Source organism: Lissotriton vulgaris, chromosome 2_1, assembly GCF_964263255.1.
Source record: "Lissotriton vulgaris chromosome 2_1, aLisVul1.2, whole genome shotgun sequence".
Taxonomy (NCBI): Eukaryota; Metazoa; Chordata; class Amphibia; order Caudata; family Salamandridae; genus Lissotriton; species Lissotriton vulgaris.
The window spans coordinates 2114507148-2114533368 of NC_141687.1; the positions used below are offsets into that span (position 1 = coordinate 2114507148).

Here is a 26221-nt window from a genome sequence, read left to right on the forward strand (position 1 = left end):
TAATCCATCACCATTCTTTAGCTTACTCAGCCACCCCAGTTCAGACATGGCCCTATGCAAATCACTCTGACCCTGTGCCTCATGGGAACAGTCCAGCCTCTCTGTAGCATTCTATCCATGGAAGTTGGTTTGTTCGAGGAAGAGGGCTGTTGAAGTGAAACATTGGATTTTTCCACACCATTTGCCTACCCATATTTGTATCCAGGTTGGACCAGTGGTCGAAGGGGGGGTTCCCAATACAGGGATCACTAACCTTGCATCTGCATCAAGTTGGATCTATTTCCAGTCTGCAAGGGGCCCTGTAGAAAACCAAGGGAGGTGGCCCAGCTCAGCCTCTTCCAGGCTCTGACAGGCACGGATGGGCCCGCCCTTGGACCGGGCAGCGCCTGCGCGCGGCCCCCGCTGCGGGAGGGCCACTCGCAATTTAACACGCCTCCTGGCACCGCGATGCTGCCCTAAGCAAGCGTCTGGCAGTGCCTGCTGGGACTTGTAGTTCTTGTGCTGCCGTTCCCCTCACGGCAGGACCTGGAGGGCTGGACAGTTTACCAGCAAGCCGTTCCCCTCACGGCTGGTGTCAGGAAAGATGAGCAAAACTGGTGACAGGAGCCGTTCCCCTCATGGCTTTGCCAACAGCATGTGAGCGCATTCCGTATAATTGTAATTCAAGTTATACTATTAAAATTCAAGAAAACATCTTCTACTTTTTAATGGTATCAATAAAATATTTGTTCAGAGACACTTCAAACCTTAGCTGATTACCCTAAATTCTAAGCAAATGTGCGTTTGCTGCAAACAATCAGAAACTATGTTCTAGACGTTTAATTTCTTTGTTGTGAGGCCTGCTCATGGCCCTCAAAATGGTGTGGACTATGGGCCGGCTATGGCCCAGCACAGCACCCACTTGATTACCTGGCCATCAACCAATCAGGACTTTACAGGAGGCCAACTGATTATCATGGCTGCCCATGTCCCTCTATCTTGCATCCCCGGCAGCAGCAGTGTTAGAGATGAGAGACAGCGAGAGTAAAGAGTAGAAGAAACAACAAGAGAGGAGAGAGATAAAATGGAGCAAAGTAGAAGAAAAGGAGGAGAGCAAATCAGATACAAAGAGAAAGCAGCCATGATGTGAAGAAGAGAGCATTAAGAAGAGAGAAGATAGAATGAAAGGATCTGGAGGACAGGACAGAGGAAAAAAAGCAGAGAAATTATAAAATGGAGACACAGCTAATCACTGCTAGAGAGTGATAGTAAAGAGCCAAGATCGAGGGGAGAGAGAGCAGAGCATGGATAAAAATGAAGAGAAAAAACGGCAGTGCTAAAATGAATAGAGGGCAAATCAGAAATACAGGATGTGACAAAGGTGATAGAAAACTATTAGAGAGGTGAGATGATAGCCTCTTAAAGCAAAGACTTAGGAGACAGCCAACAGATCAAGGTTAGAAGATAGAGACTGAGGCAGTGAGAGTATTGAATGTGGGTCTCACCGGAGAAAGACGTGTGCGGTGGCCTCCTTGGCAAAAGTTTCAGCCCCTGCACTTCTTTTTTTTTACAAATTAAGCACTGCTGAGTAGGGCTGCACAATTCAGACTGAGCATGAAAACATGCACAAAATATCAACGAGTTCACCACCATGGTTATCTGAGAAAAATTGAGCTGTTCTTTGGATAATGTGTGAACAGTTAAAGCAACTTGTCAAGAGGAAACAAAATGTGTGGACAGTATTCCATTTAATTCAGAGTGATCAGGACATGCACTCTGCCAGGCGGGAATAATTGCTTTGACATAAAGTACTTCCTTGAAAACTGACGGATGAATCAGATTTTGTTATAATCTAGTAAAGCCCCTTGGCGAGAATGAATTAAACGTAAAGATGGGTAGTATATAAATACTGAACTAACCAAAGGAATCTGTTCCTTTCTAATTACCGGGCCCGATTCACAAAGGTAAAATTAGACTAAAGTCTAAGTTTATGACACTCGGTATTCACAAAGGGCAAGTATATGCCCTTTGTGAATAAGGAAAGTCATCAAGGTTAACTTTTGGTATTCACAAACTGCTTTTACGAGTAGTAAAGACCCTTTGTGGGTACCAAAAGTCGTAAAGTTAGACTTTCCGTTCAGTTTACCGTAGTGAATCGTGCCTCCTATTTTTAGTCCTATATGGAATCAAATCCAGCTATTTATCAGAGATGGCCTTTGAGTCAGTCTTCCTGGTTTATCCGTCTATGAGAAGTACATGGAATACCTTATAGAATGATCGCCACTTGGTTCTTTACCCACTCCCACTTACTCCACATGTAACCACGGGTCATTTTCCAACTCCTGACTGTCCTTTTTCACTGCACATTAAAAAAACTTTTAAACGCTGCTTTCTTCTTCAGAAACCTTTTGAAGCCGGCGTTTCCCATTCTTCCGGTGCAGTATCATCTCACCATTGTCCATACCCTCATCCATTTCTGGCTAGATTATTGCACTGCTCTTCTCTGTGGTTTTATGGTCTACGGTTGAGGCAAACTACAATGCATCAAGAATGCTGCAGCCGCCTGATTCTTCGCCTCAAATTCCGACCCAATATCTCTCATCTTTTGAAAGCGTTGCACTAGTTTCTTCCAGCAAAAGGTGAATTATAGGGATCTTTTCGGATGTCACAAAGTGAGCCCTGCTATGTCCATTACCTACATCAGGAGTCTCTAAAAAGTTGATGGTGAGCTACCAGTAGCCTGCAAGCAGCCACTGAATAGCTCACACATGATAGTTGACAGTCAGCAGGCTTGGGATTATACAGCTGTCCTCCTAATAAGGCATCTATTTACAACAATGTGCACTTTTCTGTGAGGCCTCCAACCCTGGCAGTGCAGGATGATGCAGCCTACTCTCTGTTGAACAATACTGTAATTATTCTTCCCCCCCCTTTCATTCTCGACACTCCTTTTCTTGCTTCATTTCTTTCTTCACTTTTTTGATTTCTTATATCCCCTCGTTCGTGCATTCCCTCTTTCTTTCTAATTCTTTCTCCTTCTTTCGCTTTCTTCCTTTATTTTTTACACTACTTCATTCTTTCCCTTCTTCTTTGCTCCCGCCCTTTTTTGTGGTATGTTAATTTTTAGTTGATTTATTTTTTCTTTTCTTTATTTCACTTTTGCCTTTTTTCTGTTTAGTTTTTAGGTCTCGGCTAGTGTAGGCTGTGTACATGCGCAGTCTCGCCAGCAAGACTTAATGATTAGGAGTAGCGAGGGTAAACCCCGCCCCTCTTCTCCATTAGCTGGCCTCCTAAATTGCGGCCAGCCATTGGAGAAGAGATCTCAGTGACGTCATTCTTTCTATCTAAGCCCCGTCCTTTTCGGATTGGGGGCGTGTTTTTAAGGTTTGTTCTACCCTGTTCTCCTTTTGGCTGGAATGGTAAACAACAAGTCAAAAACACGCCCGTTGTTTACATTCCAGCCAATGGAGAAGAGGGGAGAAAGAAAAACACGCCCCCCATCTGCAAACGACGGGTCTAAGTGACGTTTCCTGATGCTCCTTTTCTTGACTAACTTTTTTTCTTGTCTGTCTGGCGCTTTTTCACAATGTTCCTAAATTTGACATGTTGTGGTCATTTATTTGGTTGTTTCCACTTTTTTACCCTGCATGTTCACTTTACTTTCCAGATTGTTTACGAGCGCATAACTTTATTCGTCTCCCCGTTCGTTTACCTCGCGCACAGTACATATGGGACCTCGCTTCCGAAGTCCCTTCTCTATATCTATTCTGGTTCACCTCCCACATCTCACACACTTCTGGTTTTCACAGTAAGGGTGAGCCGCATTAGCTCTGACGGCGTCCTCGGGACTTTGGTTTACTCGTGTGACCCACTTTTGACCCTTTTGGAGTGAGAGGCTTCATTTGCCTGCAGCCCGCCTTAACATATCGCTCATCACCCGCGAGTACTTTTGTTTTGCACGAAGCCCATTGAATGTTGGCATGAACTCCAATTCTGTTCATGACGGCGTATTCAACTATGCACTTGTTTTCTGTGTCTCCAGGGCAGAGTTTGTCAGATTGGCTCAGTGTCACACACAGATGTAACTCTTTATCCTGCAAGCCTACACCGTGACGGCTCAACACACACACATCTTAAAACATTCCTCGCATCCCAATCACGCGCAGACAAACTGGCCCCTCTTGGGCAAAACAAAAAAAAAACTGGAAGAAGAGGCAAAACTTTATTTTGTTCCCGTTCAATATTTGTTTAAGGTTTGTTTTCGTAGATTTTTAAGCAAGGAGGGAAGGAAAAGAGAGAAAAAGGGTCTGAGAGTGTGACAAAATGTTAATTTAGGACAAACAGATATCACAGAACATGCTTGTACGAGTGTGTAAAGTGTATTATCTTGCTGTGTGTGTCCCACTCCTAACAAAATTACAAAGTATTCTTGTCTGATTTGTGGAAAACATATATACATAAGTAATTTGAAATGGTACAGAATAGACATTTCGGGAAACATGAAAGAAGTCAGGAAAAGTGCTCCCCAGCAGAGCAGGGTAAGAGGTAACACCAGGGGACTCTGCCCTGGTGTCCCCACCCCTCTCTCCTCCTGTGCCTGCCTAACTGCTGCTGCAGCTTCCTGCATATTTCGTCTCCTTTCCATACCTGTGCCTCCGTTTTTTTCTTTTTGGGAAGGCTTGTGAGAGAGACTGTTTGACTTGAATCTCCGGGAACACGGAGAGCGACCCCGAGGAGTGGCAGGAGGGAAGGGGGGAGACAGGGGGTCCAAGGAGAGAAACCCTGTCGCAGGTGGGGGCCAGGGCGCAGCCTGGACAGATGAGGTGAGTGCAGACCTCCCTTGCCCTGACTACTACTGTGAAACGTGGATGTTTGCAGGCACTCGTCCGTCATACCCAGGACAGCAGGCAGGACGCGATTTGCTGAGTTGTCGCACCTTTGGAGCCGAGCGGGGAGTGCGCAAAGTTTACTAAACTTGTTGCCTGGTTCCGGTGGGCCCCCCAGAGGGGGTGCTGGTAAAGGTGAGTTGGGGAATTTTGGGGACCGAATGGAGCGGCTGCGGGGCTCAAACTGTTAGATGGTGAGAGTTCAGTTGTGAGTGCGAGGGATGTGAGGGGGGGAGTGGGAAGGTGGTGTGGGCAGTGTGAGACTAGGACAAAAAATAGACCCGGGCACTAAAATCAAAGTGGCCCCCATTAGTGAACCGGATGACTAAAGAGTCCCAGATAGGCAAACCGGGCCACTTGTGAACGTGTAAAGACACGATCCATAGATATGGTGCAATCTGCAAGATATAGGAGACATCATGCGTTTGTGTTTGCTGCAGGCAATGCTTGTGATCGAGAAATTAACAGTCAGTGGATGTATGAATCAGTGGGTGGGTGGAGTTGAGTGGTGGTTGGGTGGATGTATGAGTCATGGGTGGACGCAGTTGAGTGGTGGTTGGGTGTATGGAGTCAGTGGGTGGAAGGAGTTCAGTGGTGGTTGGGTGGATGGAGTCAGTGGGTGGAAGGAGTTGAGTGGTAGTTGGGTGGATGGAGTCAGTGGGTGGAAGGAGTTCAGTGGATGCATGGGTTAGTGGGTGGTTGGAGGTGAATGGTGGTTACATTGATGGAGTAAGTGGATTGCACGAGTCACTGGGTGGCTAGAAGGAGTTTTATGGTTGGATTGAGCCAGTGGATGGTTGAATTGAGTTAGGTGTTGGATGGGTGGATTTGCATGTTAGATGGACAATTCAGTAGGTGGGTATATGTCTGGATGTGGTAAGTGGATGGGTGAATGGATAGAAGATGGTGCATGTAGTCAACAGGTGGATCCATGGAGCTGGCCAGTGGGTGGATGCATAGATTGAGTCAGCCACTAGTTGACTGGCTGGATGGAGTCTGCTTGGCTCTTGGAATTAGGCTCTGTGTGTGTGTGTGTGTGTGGCTCTGTGTGCGTGTGACTCTGTGTGTGTGTTTGGCTGTATGTGTGTGGCTTTGTGTGTGTGTGTGTTTGGCTGTGTGTGTGTGGCTGTGTGTGTGTGTGGCTGTGGGTGTGTGTGGCTGTGTGTGTTTGTGGCTGTGTGTGGATGTGAGTGTGTGTGTGTGTGTGGCTCTGTGTGCGTGTGTGGCTCTGTAGGTGTGCATGTGTGTGGGTCTGTGTGTTTGTGTGTGGCATTTGCAAGAGATTAAGCTATTGGCATTGTAAATGACAATGCCATTGATTTGTCTGTTTTCAAAACCAGCACATAAATAAAAATGTTGTCATTTACAATGCCAATAGCTCTAACTTTTGCAAAGGCGAGACCATTGCTTTCTAATACTCTCAATTCACACTCTACTACTAACTCAACTAATCACACTCTAATACACCCTCTAACTAATCTCTACTACATACAAGTCACACTCCTCACAACTCACTAAATTACACTATCCACATTTTTATACTCACTCTCTACTACTCTCTACTACACTCTAATACTAAAAAGTACTAACTGACTACTGCTCTCTAATATATACTCTATTTTAAAAGTCATTCGCTACTCACTCTACTAAATAGATATACTACTTCATATAATATCTATAACTCACTACACTACATCTACTTCTATCTAGTAATTTTCATTACTCACTACTATTCTGTCTCTACTACTCACTAAATCCTACCCACTCTCTACACACTATCTACTACTCACTCTACAATACTCTCCACTAATCTACACTACTTACTAACTACTATTGCCTACAACTCACTCTTACTCTACTCTATATTAATCAACTAGTCACTCTCTACTAACTATTAATAACTGCTAATACTCTCTACTACTCTCTAATGCTTACCTATTGCCATTGTAAATGAAAATACTATATATTTATTGGTTTAAAAAAAACAATAAATGAAAACAATAACATTTGCAATGCCAATAGCTCTAACTTTAACAAAGACGAGACCATTGCATTGTAAATGCGTGTTTCTACTTCCTACTAAGGTTTTTCTCCTTTTCATCTTTGTTGTCGGTTTCTGACTTTTTTCCTATTCTCCTTTTCCTCAATTGTCTCTGCTTATTGTTTTCTCTCTCTAATTCTTCCTTCTTCACCTTTCTTTCTCATCTTTTCTCAAATAATTATTTGGATTGTTCTTTCATTTCTCCTTTTTTCCTCCCTTTCTGTCTTTTTGCTTTTTCCATTTTAGTAATATATTTCTTGATTTCGCTCTTTCTCCATTTCCTCCTTTTTGCCCTATCTCTTTATTACCTTATTTCTAACTTTCTTTCTTTTTTCTCTTCTTTCCTTCTTTCAATACTTTTTTCAGTCTTACCTTCCTTCTCTGTCTTAATCTTTCCTCCTCTGTTATTCTTTCTCTATTTCTTGGTGCATTTATCTATTGTGCTTTTTCCATTTTCTCCTCTTTTACTCAACTACTGTTATTTTCTCCATTCTTCCTGTTTCTTTTTTCATTTATTGTTTCTACTCTCCCTTTCTTCCTCTCATGTTTGCCTTACTTTCCATCATTTTCCCATTGTTTTTTCCTTTCTCTTGCATTCTCTCTTTTAACTTTCTCCATGGTGTTTTTCTTGAGTAATTTTACCTCCCCTACTATATTTTTGCTTATCGAAATGGGGAGTAATGTGCAGTTGCAGGTTACCTGCATGTTCTAACTGCATGTTTTACCCATTACCCACATGTATGAGTTGGAATGGAGAATGAACTTTCCACAAAAAGTACTCTTGTTTATACCTGCATAATTTCTACTCGTCCATTCTCAATTTGCTCGAACTCGGAATTCAACAAAATGCTGTGAGGTTGTAATGAGGCCGTGCGTTTCTCTCATGCTCTAAGATACTGAGTAGATTTCTTGATGTCTACGTCTCACTGTGGATCTATGTTTCATATAGCTTTTCCAACTTCAGTCAATATGAATCCATAAGACTGCTTCCTACCCCCACAGCTTAATTTTCTTATCTTCCTACTATGCCAGAATCTATAGATTTTTGTTGGCACATCTCCTGCTCACTTTTCATTCCTTTCTGTAAAGTTCCCTACGATGTCCGTGTCCCTAAAGTCTGACCATGCTTTGCTGCGAGTTAGCGGACAGCTAATTGGGGTGCACAGAGAATATGGCCTGGTATTGCTGGGTCCCTCCCTTGACATGGTCAGTAAAACACTGTCCCGTCCCACATGAAGCAATAGTAAACATATCCAACACCAGTTCTTTGGATTAGGGGTAGTGCAACCCCGGCCATATTTATTACAAATTATTAAACCACAATATTAATATTCATAATCAAAAAATAACGTTTAACATATATGCAGAAAACCCCAAAACACATCCAATTACATTCAGCAATACAGAGATTGATACATGTTTAATGGCTAACCTTAACCGGAGTCTAATACAAAGCCAACCTGACCTTAGACTGGAATATGTACATTTTTGTTTTCTGCGTATCCTGGAAGAGCCTATGGGCAAGGTCATGACTGTTCCCAACTAGTTACCAGGTCCCCCTTTACCGAAGTGACCTTGTGCAGGAGGCCTGTGTGCCCACCAGATTCTGTGGGCACCCCCATGCCCTTCCATCGTACCTCCCAGGGGCTGAGGTTATGCCAGGAATGCACCTGCGCAGGGGTTAGCCCAAGCGGCCTACCGGAAGCGGTACTTCCTAGCCCCCTGCCCATCAGTCTACCGCCCCCTGGAGTGTGACGAGGAACCACTTCCCCCCCAGGCGTCCCCGTTAACCAATGGGAAGCCTACTAAGAGAAGTAAATACTTCCTAGCAATCATGACCTTACCGCAGACGAAGGATACTCAGAGACATAAACACGACAAAATTGATATTACCTGTAATGGAAACATATTAAACATTATTTAAAAATGTGGAAAAAAAATTTGTTTATGACCTGACAAGCAACCCTTTTACGCAAGCCCAACATAACATTCTCTAAACATTGCTGCCTCACGGGATAGAGGGTGGAAAAGCAGGAAATTGCTGAGGAGGCTCCAAAGTCTTCCGCCAGCTGTTTGGGCTGTGGGCGGTGTTCTCCCGAAGAGCAGCGGGGAAAGAAGAGGCTCTCCTGCCGCTCGGCTTAGGGTCTTAAAGGGGTCCAACCCCCGAACTGGCTAGGACTGGTCCTGATGAGATCCTGGAACGTTGGCATTGCGTTTTTACCCTGGAAGCACTTGAACTGCTTATGGGGCAACAGCCTCGCAGCCAATGGGAGAGGGCTGGGATGGCCGAACCCCCACGCATCATCAGCACGGAACCCGCCTCCCCCATCCTTTCCAGGAAAATACCCTGTGGACCGGCACGACCTCCATATTGGTGGCGTAACCGAGTTCCCGGTGTCGCCTGAGGATATGGCCTGGTATTGCAGAGTCCCCTTCCTTGACATGGTCAGTAAAATGCTGTCCCCTCCCTCATGAAGCATTAGTAGACATATCCAACACCAGTTCTTTGGATTAGGAGTAGTGTAACCCTGGCCGTATTTATTACAAATTAATAAAACACATTATTAATATTAATAATCAAAAAACTGTTTTTAACCTATACACAGAAAACCCAAAACACATCCAATTACTTTTAGAAATACAGAGATTGATACATTTTAAATGGCTAACCCTAACAAGAGTCTAATACAAAGTCAACCTGACCTAAAACTGTAAATGTCTAAAGCCTGACCATGCTTTGCTGCGAGTTAGCGGACAGCTAATTGGGGTGAACAGAGGATATGGCCTGGTATTGCTGGGTCCCTCCCTTGACATGGTCAGTAAAACACTGTCCCGTCCCACATGAAGCAATAGTAAACATATCCAACACCAGTTCTTTGGATAAGGGGTAGTGCAACCCCGGCCATCTTTATTACAAATTATTAAACCACAATATTAATATTCATAATCAAAAAATAACGTTTAACATATACGCAGAAAACCCCAAAACACATCCAATTACATTCAGCAATACAGAGATTGATACATGTTTAATGGCTAACCTTAACAGGAGTCTAATACAAAGCCAACCTGACCTTAGACTGGAATATGTAAATTTTTGTTTTCTGCGTATCCTGGATGAGCCTACGGGCAAGGTCATGACTGTTCCTAACTAGTTACCAGGTCTCCCTTTACCGTAGTGACCTTGCGCAGGAGGCCTGTGTGCCCACCAGATTCCGTGCCTGCCCCGCACCCCCCCTTCTATCGTACCTCCCAGGGGCTGAGGTTATGCCAGGTTGGTGCTCAATGCGCATGCGCAGGGGTTGGCCCAACGGCATACCGGAAGCAGTACTTCCTACCCCTATGCCCATCAGTCTACTGCCCCCTGAGTATGATGAGGGACCACTGCACCCCCAGGAGTCCCCGTTAACCAATGGGATGCCTACTAAGAGATGTAAAATATTTCCTAGCACCTTACAGCCACAGGCCTGCATAGTTGACCGATTATCTGGACCCCCATCCGCTAACGGCCCGAGGTCATGTTCTGTGACTTGCCGCTACCAGCCAGGCTAGCATATTCTCTAAGAATATTTCATTACCAATGTTAGAGAGGTGTACCCAGTCCTGTAGATAACAATATTCTCCCAGGAATCACCATGTGGAATTGTCCTTAGTTTTGGGGTCCTCAAAAGTCGGTTGATTCTGTTTTGCTGTATTGATCCTCTTTACAGAATGATTCAATGCCCAGACCGACTCTCCCCTGCCATTGGAGTCTCAGGATCATGTGAGACCATACTAAGGTCTCTAGGGGACATTGCTTGACCAACCATCCTACTTTTGTGATTAGAGCCTCCACCACCCCCTCCTAGATGTATTATTATTGCATCGGGTGTCACCGGGGACCTAAGTAACAAAGGATCAATGAGCTTCTGGAACTCTCCCAGTCTCAAACCCATTTGACCATGCATAGATACATTCCAACCCACCTGGTGGGCCCTGTCCATGAAGTTGCCTGTGAAAATTAGTTGCTTCAACCTGTTGTTATATGAATTTCCGATGATCCAGACTTCCCTGCGGCCCGGCCCCCCGGCGGGCACCTGGAGCGTGCAGGGCGCCTTTGACACGGTATTGATGACAAGATCCCCTCCTGTGGGGACAGGATGTGGAGACTGCAGAGAAATGGAAACAAGGCCAACGTTAGCAATGATACTTACTGCAAATGCAACCGCATATAGCGCTTGTAGCAGTCCAAAGACCAATGTCCTATTCTTTGAACATCTTGACCAGTTAGTCCCCGTGTCATGGCTTCTGTGGCTGCCCAAATCCTGAAAGAATAGATCCCAAAATTGGAGGTGTCTAAGCCTGCTGCACTTAAAGATAGAGAAAGAACCCTCCAAACAAACTTTGTCAGGGGGGAACTGTCCTGGTGGATCAACAGGGGCCCGTCCGCGCTCTGTGGGCTGCATGCCATATAGGGCTGTAGGTTGCCCACTGGACATGGGCTCCCTGGTGCTCTCTTCAGGATTACATGGTCCCCCCTCCTATTCTGGTCCATTTTTGATCTGGGAATTGATAATGATATTGAACCAGCCTGACTTTGAACATGAACATGGGCAAATTGCATCCCCCCTGCCAGTCCTTTTTCTTACGTGATACCAGCTCTCCCACCCTGAAAGCGCCGTAGAAGGCCAGGGAAAAAGCACACCTGAATAACTGAACCTCATGGCTACATATCTTTTTTAACGCCGCCATGATGACTGTGAGTCCCTCAATGCTGATCGGGTGTCTAATGTCCGGCTGCGTGGCCTGCATCCGTTGTCAACCTTTCAGAGCCCTTTGGACCAAGAATGGGCCCGGGGGATCCAGGTGCCCCATCATTTTAGCAAAAAATGCCACTTCGGTCATGTGGTGCTTTGCGCAAGCCACAGACGCCCTCCGCCCCTCAGTTCCCTTAAGAATGATAAGATGGGTGCTGGATTATGCCAAGTTCTTTCCCAATCCTGCCCTAAGGATGCACAGTATGCAGTAAATGCCCCCTCATAGGCTCGCCTAGTCCTGGGCGCTAAGCTAGCTGCCTCGAGGTCTGGTTAGTTGGCGCACCAAGTTGCCACAGATGCTCTGGAAAAGGTGTGGGACAGTCCACCGCTTCCGTATGATGAGACCTGAAAACCTGCATCTTGAAACGAGACAATGCATCAGCCACGTGGTTGGGAATTCGAGTGACATGCTTAGCTCAAAACAACACATTGAGCTTCATACATAGCAGCACAATTTCCTTAACCCCTTCGATGCTGATGACGAGCTCAGCTCGTCATCAGCCACGGTGGTCGTGTGCGGATGACGAGCTGAGAAATTACCACCGCAGCGATGCGGTTAAGCAGGCGAAGCAACATTTTATGGACTGCAGGTTGATGCACTCCACCACTGCCACGTTGTCTGACCAGAAAACCACTGACTGATTACGGAACTGTTGCGGCCAGATTGTCACAGCCACAAAAATGGGAAATAGCTCCAGAAATTAAATGTTACTTGTGACACCACTGTCAACCCACCACTTGGGGCAATGCCCTGCCGCCCAATAGGGTCCCAGGATGGCTCCAGTTCCCTCACTCCCTACTACGTCTGTCATCAGCCCAAGCTCTGGACTGGACCTGGCTGGGCCAAACTACCGCACCATTAAAGTCACGCAGAAATGTCATCCAAATCCACATATCCTGCTTAACCTTGCTGGACAACCGAGTATGGGGATGCTTGCCTTTTTCCCTGACATTGCTTGGGCAATGGAACGGGAAAAGGGGCGGGCCATAGAGAGAATTCTTAAAGCAAAGTTGAGCATGCCCACCATTTTCTGTAACTGGTGTAAAGTGACTTTTTTCTTTTGCAAACAGTCTGCTAATGCCAGTGAGAAACCTTTCACCTTGCTCAGCGGTAAGCGTGACACCCCCCCAATAGAATCTAGTTCAATGCCCAAGAATTCAGATCTGCTACAGTTTGATTCAGCTCGCTCATGGAGCGCATCATGTTCGCCATCCACTCTTCCATCCTGGATGGAACCCGCCCTCTTTTTGCTTTTGGCGCCATCGCGTAACTAAAGTTATCACATGCTCCCTGCATCCAACACTTAGGAAAGCACCAGCACTTGTTTGCCTATGCGCCCCAGTAATACCTCCCTATGCACTGATACACAAGCCAATGTTAGCATTGACCCAATACACTGCTACCCCCATTGTATAATCAACAACCTTCGGTGTTCACCCATACTTCACCAACCCCTAGTAGCAGAGTGCAAATGCAAACATCCAAACAAAGTGATCTTTAAATGCCCCTGCAAGATTGCCTCTGGGCCCAAACAGCTCAATCAGTATGTCAAAAACGATTCCCCCAACACCCCTTATCTTCCTATATGGCAGGACCACAAACGGCAGCTAGAACCAGAGCCACTCCCACATGTTCGAGAATGTGGGGCAGGTGAGGATATCCTCCACCCGCGTGGCTACTGGTCTGTGCTTGCTGATCCCGGTCCTGCAGAATGAAGGCGAAGGGTGTTGCAGCTACAGATGTCTCTCAGATGCCGGCTCCAATCCTGTTTCTTTGAGCCTGCTGAAGAAAAAGGGTACGGGGTTAAATTCCTTGTACCCATGCCGTGTGGCAGAGACTTCTATTTTCGGGTAAAATCGACTAAACTCGTGCCCGCTTCCTTCCGCCTATCGCACTGCTCCACCTGCAATATGGAGGAAAAGAAACAAGAAATTGCAGAGGAGGCTCTGATGTCCTCCGCTAGCTGTTCGTGTGGCAGGCGTGTTCTCCTGCAGAGGGGCTTGGGAAAGAAGAGGCTCTCCCGCCGCTCTGCTGAGGCTCTAAAAGAGGTCTGACCCCCCAAGCCGGCTAGCTATGGTCCCAGGGAGATCCAGGACCATTCACATTGCGTTTTTGCCCTGGAAGCACTTTAACTGCTTCCGGGGCAACAGCCTCGCAGCCAATGGGAGAGGGTGGGGAGGACGGGACCCTCGCGGGTCATCAGCGCGGTACCCGCCTGACCCACCCTCACCAGGAAAATACACCGGGGACTGGCATGACCGCCATATTGGCGGCGTAACCAAGTTCCCGGTGTCGCCTGGGGACAGTCTTGGCACCACCTCTGAGTCCCTAGCGCCCAGTGCAATAACCTCCTTCTGAAATCAATCTTCAAACTCAAAACCCCCAGTTCCCACTTCAGCCAATTATCTGAGCTCATTACAGTTTGAAAGCAGGATTCTTCTTAGTTCCATTAGTTGCTGGAAATATGCAATACTTGTGATGGAAAAAGGCAAATAAAAGATAATAGCACCCTGCAAAGGCGAAGCTGTTTTTCTCTGCTTTCTAGCCCTACCACTTTAGCAATGTTCCCTGGAGCAAATGAGACAAATTAGAGCCAACTTTTCTTTTAATGTGCAATGATTATGTTAGTTAGCTCCAATCACTCTCTTCAATACCCCTCATTTTTCTGCAAAGCTCTAGAGAAGTGGTAAGGCTGTCTTGTGATGAACAGCTGTCTCATTAGCCATGTTTTAGCAGATTGTGTAGAGTCGCAGCGTAGGGATGTGAGAGATCAGGACAGATCGAGCTTTGTTCTTCACTTATGCTGATTGTCTACTTCTTGCATGAACGTAGTAAAAGGCCAATTGCCTAATGTCTCGAGGTATATTAAGTGATGTGGATTCCTCTGTCTTCAAGTTTACTTTGCTGTTTTGACAGCCAAGAAATAGCACACTTCTACAAAATGTAATACATTATGAGAGTATTGGTTGCTATACTGGAGAACTTGAACCAGTGATGGAGTGAGGGCCCTTGAACCTCAATCTCTATGTCGTCATCCTCCATTGGTCGTATAGACCTTTGATGATCGACTTGAAGGGTTGAGGGAGAGCTAGCATTCAGTATTCATTTTCATTTCAATGACATCACTGCTTTTCCACAATAACGATAGTGGATGGTATGTGACCATTAAGGTTGAATTTGGAATGAACAATTCATAGCAATCAACAACATTGCCAAGGCTCAATGAAATGTATTTTTACAGGAAAATTAATATGAAACTTTGAGTTTTGAGAAGTACGGTGATTGCCTAGATGAGTTAGTCACAATTTGCAAAATACCTCATAAATATTACTGTGGTAGTACAGATTTCAACCCGCTCCTTATCGTTTCTTTGCAAGCCTACACATTTGTGCATAGGTTGGTTCTCAAAATGCTCAAAATCTGTGGCCAGTATTTGGAACCATAAAGTATGTACATCTGGCCCCATGTCCGCTGTGATGAATGAATATATTAAGTAATGCATCTCTCCGTATATCTAATTTATAACATTCCTAAAATTGAAACAAGGGATACATACACAACCTGTCTGTCGCTTTCCCTTTCAAAATAGCATAAACCAATTACCCAGATGACACTACAGTTTCGACAACAGTATACTAAACTTAGTAAACTCTTTTGAAGGTTTAAGCAAAGTTACAGATCACCACCAACTCATATGGCAGGTCTGCATTTTCTAATGGATCGTCTGTGTCTCATAAACATTATAAATATTGTTTATCAATTTCTAAAAAATACTTTTCAGTTTTTCAATTGTGTAATTGTTATGGTTTTACTCAGAGAGAGCTATTTTACTTATTCTATATGTGATAATAGGGATGTTTGAATTAATGATGATTTATTTTTGCAGTCCACAGATGGAATAAGCCATTTTCTCCTCAATATGACAAAGTCAAACTTGAATCTGACACAATTCATAACTTTATGAACTTTATATCATATTTAACTTCCAATCTAGTCCTAACTAAAGACATACATATAAAAATGAATTACATTGGAAATTAGACTTACACTTTTCAGGCCAACAGATGACTCAAATAATCTAGGGAAAAACTACATTGAGATGTGGTACTACTGTAAAGGCTTTGATTTTTCATAATTTAAGTTTCTTCATTCCCTTATGTTACATAAACGTAATGGTTCCTCATTTTATTTGTGTTAGTTATGCAAACTCTGGACAAGTATGTTTTCCTTGTTTTTTTTTAATGTAAATGTGTGAGAACGTCTTAAATGGAACTGATAGTTTTATTGTTATGAAATCCAGTCATAACACAGTGAAATGAAAATACTTTTCTGCATATTTTTGAGAAAACATATTTGAATTACTTCTACCATCTTATTGTGTAAATCAAGGGCATATTAAAATAAAACACGCATTTGTGAGGCGCATAGAGAGCCATGCCATGGAACAACTAGCATTGGCAAAGCCAATAGGTCTGGCTATGATTACGTGCCTTTTTTATTTACCAATACTTGTTTTTATAATGGCTTTTGTAAACCTTTATTGTTGGGTGAGTAGCCAGGCCCTCGCCAATATTAAAAACAAATGCTACTTAAATCATAAATCTTTTTGGAATTAAAAAAGCACACATTGTCCTAGTAGCCTTTGGCATTGAAGAGAACCACTTTGTATATTCCTTGTGAAAAGGCAGAATACTGTCAATCACAGCTAAGTTAGCTAATGGGTTAAATAGGCTGACCTACTGCCCCATGCTGTATGCTCTAGTGGGCCAAAGAAAAATGTGAATGACACAGTGACTGACCAATGTATGAAGAGTGGTGGCTGAAAGCACTTTTTAGTAAGTATAGATATATATGAATTTGGCCAAATCAGAAGGCCTGCCTAACACCAGACCTAAAAGGACATCACATCTGATGCAACATTACGAAATCATACAAAACACAAACATTTTAACCCGTTTAGCGCGTCGAACATTCCGCCCCAGTGTGGACGTTCGATCGCGCTAACGGGATTCGGACGTCCAACGGTCATGCGCAGCACAAGCGAGGTAGTGCACGCGACGACCGTTGGACGTTCGAAGCACGGAAGGGGTTAAATATCACGTCCAAAGCTCACCATTCTGGAACAATAGCACTGTGATGCAAGTGGTCTACTTTTGATGAGGATTCAGCTGATGATGCGATCGGTACATCTCCTAGATGTGCTGTCCTTCCCTGAGCTGTACTACTACATCTGTATGGCATCAAGCCATGCCCTCCATCAGACTACATTTTACTACTTTTCAGACTTGCCATATCTTTTGGTAGAAAATCAGTCTTACAAGACTGACACAATTTACAAGTCTCCCAAGACTATCTACTAACAATATTCATATATTTTTTTATATAACGCCACCAACAGGAGTGAAACATCATAAGATTACACATCAGTGGCATAGCAAGGGGGGACAGGGGTGGGGGAGGCAGCTTTCCCCCCATCTGCTCTTCCGCTCTTATCTACGGCTGTAGCAAGGCAGCAAATCCAAGAATTGCCAGCACCACACGGTCTATTGTGGCTGCCGCAGGGACGGCCATGGGCAGATGGTCTTGCTGGGCCACTGTTACACATGCCTTGATAGGGACGTAATCTGTCAACTGTGGGGGTTCATCAGAACTTGTTTGTATATATAAACTGGAAAACTAAGAAAATCTGCAAAAAACAAAAAAAGATGTAAAACAGCCAATCTTTAAAAAGAAATGCTTTGATCCAGTGGTAATGTGAATTAATATTTTAAGCTCTCAAAATAAGTAGTTTATGTGTTTGATCCCACACATGGTCCCAGGTTCGAATTCCAGGGGATACACTAAGCTTTTCATCCTTCTGAGGTTGTTAGCATGAGTACCATTGAGGTGGGTAGCAAAAATGTGTTATCAGTCAATAGCACCAAGAGACCTCTTTATACTCGATAGCTGCACTTGCTGCAACTGCATGAAATGTTGCTGTAGACACCATATTTGCGATGTTTCTCATTGTTATAGAATGTGCTAGGATTGAAGAGTGTACTGCCTGTAGGAGAGACAGAGGCAGGGTCTTTTATTTCACCAAGCACTTCCCCAGTGGGATTGAGCTCGTAGAGGCAGGTATCGAAAACCTAGGGATGTTCCTGGTGCCTCTGTCACTTTGCACTGCGCATCGGACAACTTAAAAAGTACGTTATCCACTGATGGTGGACGCTATGGGCATATGGTGAAGTTATACTGCGTATTTTCCAGTATGGGCATATGGTGAAGTTATTCTGCATATTTTCCAGTGTATGCCATTGGTAAACAGGTATGTTCTCCATTGATGGTGGATGAAATAGGCTTAACGTGAACTTTACCCGCATATTCTCCAGTATAGGCCATTTATAAATGGGCAAGTATGTTTTGTAGAAAACTGGGAATGGTGGTTGCAAAGTGGGGCCGGGATGGCACTCTGGGCACAGCGAATATCACTTTATTATGTGCAGTTTGCTTCCATAGTCAGCTTCTACCTTGGGGGTTAATAGATCAGTCTATTTGGAGTGATTAACATCTTAATCAAAGCAATTTTAACAACAGGAACATCAGTAAAAAAAAAAAAATGTTTTGGAGCACAGTCAGCATATAGAAGGGGGGAGGGCGAGTGCAGCGGGGAGCTTCTCACCCTGTGGCGGAGCGCTGACAGTTAACAACAAAGAGAGATGCACAACAATGGAGGTGCAACCATTCCATGGACCCCAGGAAGGGGTAGATTCCACGTGTGTAGTGGGTCAGCGGGGAGGAGGGACCGACCTGACAATGGTCCTGGACTCTACTGCCCTAACCCACAACGTATGGACTCAGTAGTATCTTGGGGAGGTGGCCTGTGTTCAGGTACCCCGGTGGGCCGGTGCGGTATGCGGTGCCCTGGATGTCAAGTAACGGTTGGCTGTAGCGCGTTGGGGCCTGACGGCGCAATGTGCGCAGCACAGCAGGACATTGCTGGCCGAGACGGACAAGTTCAAATGTACGGCTGTATCTAAAAGTTAAAGTGTATCGTTTAAATGTACAGCCAAGCTGTGTACGGTCGAGTTAAAGTGTGATCTTGTACCAAATTTCCTTACTGCCGTTGACATGTGATGCAGCTAAGTGTGATGCTGTGAATAATTCTTTAATACAAGAAGCAGATCTTTCTTTGGTAATGATCTGAGGTAAATTGACTAGCGTAATGTAAATAAAAAGGCTACGCCGTGGACAACAGACCCTGATTACGAGAATTATTGAGCGTAGCAGGCGGTAAGGTAAATGAATTTGGGGAGGAGGGAATGTCACGTTGTGCGCACACTATAATGGTTGATTGAAGCTGACATAGAAAGGCTTTAAGAAAAGTGAGAGAAAGAAAGGAAGGGTTGAGAAGTTAGAGAGAAAGTGACTTGAGAGGGATAATAGATGAGAGAGAGAGAGAGAGAGAGAGAGAGAGAGAGAGAGAGAGAGGGGCTGAATGGAAATAGAAAGAGAGAGATTGAGCGAGAAGACAAAGGGAGCGGGGTTGGTTTGAGCATTTGTGCCTGGGCTGCTTTTTCTTCCTCACTCTGGCCATGCCAGAGAGGGCTATTATTGTCTGGGTCCTAAGGGTTTTTTGTTACTTGCATTTATTGTTTTATTAAATGTTTTCCTGTGACTATTATAACTTTCTATCTGTTGTGACACTTTGAAAGCTTCCTAAAACTCTTTCCTGGCACCCTGCTTATCTTGTTTCCGCGTACAGACAGAATTATAGGTTTCATCAATTCTTGTCTTCAGTTTGCACATTGTCAGCAGCCGTCCTGATGATCGCATATCTCACTTCCGCTGATATTAAGTTCAGTGGATTATTCTTCAAGGGTATTTACTGTCCCTTTCGAGTCCTAATACATGCAGGCCTGGCACTCTTCAGAGTCTGAATTCTCTGCTATCTCGCTGGGCCTTACAATTTAGAACACTGTCTGTTACTTTGAGGTTTAATGGAGCATGCAATATTCTCGTTTTGATGCTGTTTTCTCACTAGTCCAGCAATTTGTTTTAGGTTTGAAATTGTTCATGGATGATTAAGAAGTGTTGTATTAAAGCACAAAGAAAGCACGTTGTCTCACTGCTTGGGAAAGTTGCCTATTGCTGTATAATACATGGGATTGTGCAGTCACTGTATAAATGCCCACCTCTAATTTCTTTATAAGGGCTACGCCGATGTCACAATGTCTGCTGCATTAGCCAGCCGCCCAGGTGAAAAGGAGGTTGGGTGCATAGTTGAAGCAGCTGTTTAAAGCTGCAATCAGATAATTGCCTTTCTTCCTTCTGCTCTATTTTTGTAGCTCACAGTGACTAGCAGAGAGAACATTAATTGTTTGCATTTCTCAATCAATCAATCAATCAATCAATCAAAGACATTTATAGAGCGCGCTACCTACCCGTAGGGTCTCGAATCATTTCTTAGATATTTATAGAAAAGTAAGCATCCGTCTGCATGTTTTTGCACATTCTGAGTTGCTGCACTATTTTTTAAACTGATTTGTATTGAACTGTTTCTGATATATTTTTGCAAAAAATATCTTACAGGTTTTTAATTTGCTTAACCCCTTCCATGCTGATGACGAACCCCAGCCGTCATGCACTACGGTGCTCGTGTGCTGATGACGGCTGGGGTTCGTCACGGCCCGCCCCTGTTCGTGCTGTTTACAGCACACCAGGGGAATCGCGGCCGCATGGAAAGGGTTAATCTTGCCCTAGAGGTTCTATTTTTATTCTTCATGTTTACAAACATGCTCTCTTTCTGAAAGAGCTACGCACCACAGTTATAAGTGGTTTGTCGGTAAAGTGATAGTATAACAATGTACTATATGGGATAACATACCCCCTGCTACACATGATAAGGATTTTACAAGTCACCATCGGAGTTCCATAACCTTATAAAGGAACTTGGCCTCTTACCTCGTTCCTCTATATGGTTATGGAACTCCTCAGTGACTTGTAATATCCATATAATGTAAAGCAGGTGGTAATTTATCCCTATATTTATGTGCGTATCTTTTCTAGGTAAGGAATCTATTTTTAGTAACTTTAGTATAAGGATGAAAAGGTTTAGCTTTGGATCTAGTTATATATATATATATATATATAATGCACTCTTTCATGAACTTGAGCAAATAAAAAAGAAACCTAACATCTGGTCCTGTGGTCTGTCTCCTGGATTTTCGTTTTCGGTTACAAAGGAGTTTCTCGTGGATATATATATATATATATATATATATATATATATGGTCTTAGTAATTTCATGAGTAAAAATACTCCCTTTCAATTTTTACCCCTCTTTAAAGTATTAATAGATAATAAATGATTTAGAAATACGTACTCACATTTGACCCACATGTGCCCCAGATTGCTTTGAGCAGAGTCCAGGAAGTGGTAAGGAGACAGACTAGTGCTGTCTCTTCCCAAGACAAAAAGTTATTTAAAAAACGATTTTCACTTTCTGTGTTTACTGTCTATGCCTGTGGTTGTTACAGTTAAAAATTGTAGTTTTAGCCTGCCTGTAATTGCATATTTTATCTCCTGTGTTGTGTTTTAAATGTGTGGTTTTCCCTGCCCATGATTGCCTTCATTTAGTGTGTTGAATTGTGGGATTAGCAGTCCAATTTCTGTAGTTTGTCCCTCTCATTCCTTGGTGACAAATCTGTTTTCCCTCCAAATTTCTCCTTTGCTCTGTGCTTAGGCCTGTGTGCTGAAACAGTGCAGCCCCAGCCACCATTTTGTGTTCACAAGCCAGTGAGGCCAGCCCCCCTGCCCACCCCCCCCCCCCCCCCAGCAACAGGGATTTTCTACATCAGAGGGTGCTTCTGTGAGCTGTTGAAACTGTATTTACTGGGGCCTGTGCACTTCGTTTTTTGGCCAGCAGGGGGAGTAAAGCTTTATTCAAACAGTATTGTTAGATTTCGAGTTAGTGAAGCCTTTACCTGCTGAAGTCCAAAGTTGTGGATTGAGCCTGTCTGTCTCCTAGGAGATTCTGAACAGGAGCAAGCAGCTGGCCAGACCCCACCCCCAGGCCAGCAGACCATTGGCTATTCAGCTACCAGGCAAGCCTGAGCCCTCCTCTCACACCTGCCCAGGCCCCTGAAGGCCTTGCTGGGTGAACCCCAAATCAGTCTCCTCCATCTTGTGAGTTGCAGCCCACATGTGCCCCAGATTGCTTTGAGCAGAGTCCAGGAAGTGGTAAGGAGACAGACTAGTGCTGTCTCTTCCCAAGACAAAAAGTTATTTAAAAAACGATTTTCACTTTCTGTGTTTACTGTCTATGCCTGTGGTTGTTACAGTTAAAAATTGTAGTTTTAGCCTGCCTGTAATTGCATATTTTATCTCCTGTGTTGTGTTTTAAATGTGTGGTTTCCCCTGCCCATGATTGCCTTCATTTAGTGTGTTGAATTGTGGGATTAGCAGTCCAATTTCTGTAGTTTGTCCCTCTCATTCCTTGGTGACAAATCTGTTTTCCCTCCAAATTTCTCCTTTGCTCTGTGCTTAGGCCTGTGTGCTGAAACAGTGCAGCCCCAGCCACCATTTTGTGTTCACAAGCCAGTGAGGCCAGCCCCCCTGCCCCCCCCCCCCCCCAGCAACAGGGATTTTCTACATCAGAGGGTGCTTCTGTGAGCTGTTGAAACTGTATTTACTGGGGCCTGTGCACTTCGTTTTTTGGCCAGCAGGGGGAGTAAAGCTTTATCCAAACAGTATTGTTAGATTTCGAGTTAGTGAAGCCTTTACCTGCTGAAGTCCAAAGTTGTGGATTGAGCCTGTCTGTCTCCTAGGAGATTCTGAACAGGAGCAAGCAGCCTCCAACTCCCTGGCCAGCAAACCTTGTCTGAGGTTGCTGGGACCTTATATGGTGTGCTGATGGTTGGCACATGTGTACTCTGATTGGTGGTTGTATCTGGTGTTTCTATTGGGTTAGGGTTAATGTCCTCATTGGCTGGGTATTTGAGGGTTCTGATTGGTTTCTCGGTCTGTGATTCAATCATTGCAGGGTTGGGACTAGGGCTAGGGTTCGGATTTCTATAGGAAGTAGGGACTAGGGCTTCCTATGTTATTGGTTGTTGGGAGTAGGGTGGGACTAGGGCTACGGTTAGACCTTTAATTGGAAGTAGCGATTTAGTGCTTCTGGTGTGATTGGTTTTTGGACCAGTTGTGGGACTAAGAGTAGGGTTAGGCTTTCTATTGGAAGTAGGGACTAGGGCTACTTGTACCATTGGCTGTTAGGGCTAGTGTTGTGATTGGATAGTGTTAGGGCTAGGGTTCCCATTGGCTGAAGGGGTCACCTGATTACTAGGGCTACAAAAAGGACCAGGCTTAGGGCGTCTCAGCCCGGGCGTCTCTGCTAAGGGTGGAGAGGACAAGGGTAGTTGCCTATTTGAGCCTGTTCGAGACTGGTCGGGACTAGGGCCTGAAATGCTGCCCTTTTTCTCTTAAAAAAAAAAAAAAAAAAAAATCCTTCACTCTTTTATCCCTCCACTATCCTTTTTCTATCAAAATTAACAGACTAACATGTTCACTTCTCAAATTCCATGTTCCATATTCAACTATACTAATATACTGCCCAAATAACTGAATAACATATCTACTACTCAAATTACTTCATATTCATACTAACTAATTTTCAACACTAATCCTTTATGGGTTCCGGAGTGGCGTGCTACTCGCCAAAAAAGCGCTTCAACACCCATCGGGGGTAACAAGTGCTATATGAATGCAAATCTTTCTTCCCTTTTATCCATCCTCTATCCTTCTCACGCCAAGTAACACACTAATATCCACCACTGAAATTACCTCATATTTCACCATATTAATTCACCACTAATCCTTTATAGGCTCCCTGAATAGCATGCGTCAACAAGCGAGAGATAAATAAATGCTAACCTTTGTCCTACTCTATCCTTCTGCTATCATTCCAAATCCAAATAACTGACTAACCTATCCACCACTTAAAATGTACTTGCATGTTTCACTATACTAATTCAAAACTAATCCTCTGTGGGTCCCGGAGTAGCGTGCTACCCGCCGAAAAAGCGCTTTGACGCCTCGTCAGGGGTAGTAAGCGCTATATAAATGCAATTACAATACAATACAATACAATACAATTATGGATGAAATTCTGCATGAGTGTCACAGTCATTTTATGGTTTTAGGGCTATTGTTAGGTAGTAGAAGTCAGTGACTAGATCTTTTCAGGATTGATAGCGACCATGGCTGCCTTATGCAAGGTATTTCTTCAGCTGGACCTTTCTGGGTCCTGTAGCTGGACTACCGTTGATGTTAGTGGAGCTGAATTTTGAATTTGCATTGTCCCTTGCGACCTCAAGTAATGTTTTCAGTGTTGGTGACTTCTAGGCACTATTTTTGGTTTATTGTTTAAAAAATCATATCTCGGCTTCTACTTGTTGGATTTATGTTCTTTTAGTCTTATTTTGCTCATATACATATTCTCTATTGTTCTAAACTGTGTGGAGTTTTTTGTGGTGTATTCATTGTATTATTGTGGTACTGTGTGAGTGTGTTACACACATACTTTACATATTTCCTTTGTAGATATGCCTGACTGCTCCGTGCAAGCTACCAGAGGGTGAGCCCAGGTTATTTATTCTGTATCTAGCTTACCCTGACTAGAGTGGTAGGTCCTGTCTGGCCTGTGTGCCTTCCTCAGCCAACCAGGAATCCCATTTATAACATTGGTGATCAGTGGTAAGGATAAGACTTGTGTTTGTGCAATATGATATAGTAACTCATGGCTCACTGCAACTCTATACTGAGACCAATTTAAGCCTTTTTCAATTCTTCCTGTTCTGTCTTCTTTTTGATTTTTTCAAAGTCCTTTTGCCCAAGGCCCAATTTTCTCTGCAACGTGTGTGTAGTCCTACCTGACAAGATGGAATTCGAGCAAGCCAACCTGGAAGCATACACAGTGGCTCAGCTCCAGGGGTTTACTACTAGGGAAGAGCCAAGAAGGCAGGGCTTCAGAAAGGATGAGAAGGGGGTCTATGTATGTGGAAAGAACAGAGCACGACCCTACAGAGGGCCTTGAAATGCAGTCTACGGAGGGGAAGGAGGCAATTTCCTCCCAGGACTGGAACTCTCGAACAGGCAGCATTATCTTCAAGGAGTCTGTCCTCAGAGAAGCTGGCGAACAGGAGGGAAGAGAGGAATCTAAGGCTAGAGCTTGCCAAGATGGTAAAGGAGAAGGAGAAGACCCACGCCATTGCTAATCTTGAGAAGGAAGGAGCAACTTCTTGAGGAGAAGAGGCTAACCATGGAGGAAAGGAAGATAGCCCATGAGCTGAGCCTCAGAGAGTTGGATATTTGAGCGCTCTAAGTGGGGTGCAGCGGCAACACTATTGATGGCAGCATACCTGCAGTGTCTGCACATGAGTCCAGCTGGATTCCATATCCCAAAAGATATGGTGCCCAGTTACAATCTGGGGGATATCATAGATAAATGGTTGGCAGCCTATGAAGTGGGGTTGTACGTGCTCATGGTCCCAGAGGAGTTCTGAGAAGATATTCTTTGGTGATACATGCCCACATTGGGGCAGACACACTACTTAGACTAGAGTTGAGGGACCAGACTAACTACACTGCCACAAAGATAATTTTAGTCAGGAAGTTTGGGCTGACACCTGAGAAGTACAAGCAACAGTTCAGGGCTAGTCATAAACTCTCTACACAAACATGGGTGGGTTTTCTGGTTTATGTTGGTAACGCACTGAACGGCTGAGTGATGATTATGAAGGGTTGTACAACTTGTTTTTGGAGGATCACATTCTTGATACTTGTTTTCCAGAGTCGGGCCAACACATGGTTGATGGCAAGCTTACTGACACCGGGAAGCATGCAGAGGAGGCAGACCTCTGGGTCAGAGCTAGAGTGCCCAAAAAGGTATCGGGGGGGAGATGATGACTCCCAAAAGGATGGTCAAGGTTCCCACCAGAAGAATGAGGGGGAGATCAAATTACAGAGTTCTTCAAAAAAAAAACACTGACAGGGGAAAGGGTCTGGTTCACATTCCTAATCTGGGCCAGCAGAAAACGTACCCTGGCATAGGTCAGCAGCCCAAACCCATCAAGGTCTATGAATGCTACAAGTCTGGACACTACAAAGGGGATCCACCATGTTCATAAAAAGCACCACCTCCTGCTGGAGGAAAGATTCCAGGGGTGGCTAATAGTGCTGGGAGAGGAGTTTTTCTTTCCCTAGTTATTGGGGTGGAGTTTACAGGGGTTACCCTAGTGTCCCTGAATGAGAGGGAGACAGTTCCTAAGATCCATGTGCCCTTAAATACTACAGAGCATAGGCAATGGGTCACCATCAATGGGCAGGTTGTTGAGGCTCTGAGGGATACAGAAGGCAGTAAGGCTATGATAAGGAGTGAGCTAGTTCCCCAGAGGCGGGAGTTCCTTATGCATTTCATCAGGTTGTGATGGATGACAACAGATAGGGTCATTATCCTGTGGCCCTGGTTACAATTGAA

General features: G+C 44.4%; 1 protein-coding gene across 3 annotated transcripts in view; it reads left to right on the plus strand.

Moving 5' to 3' along the window:
* APBA2 (amyloid beta precursor protein binding family A member 2) overlaps positions 1-26221 on the plus strand; it is a 1219434-nt gene that overhangs the window by 508847 nt on the left and 684366 nt on the right. The window lies entirely within an intron of this gene.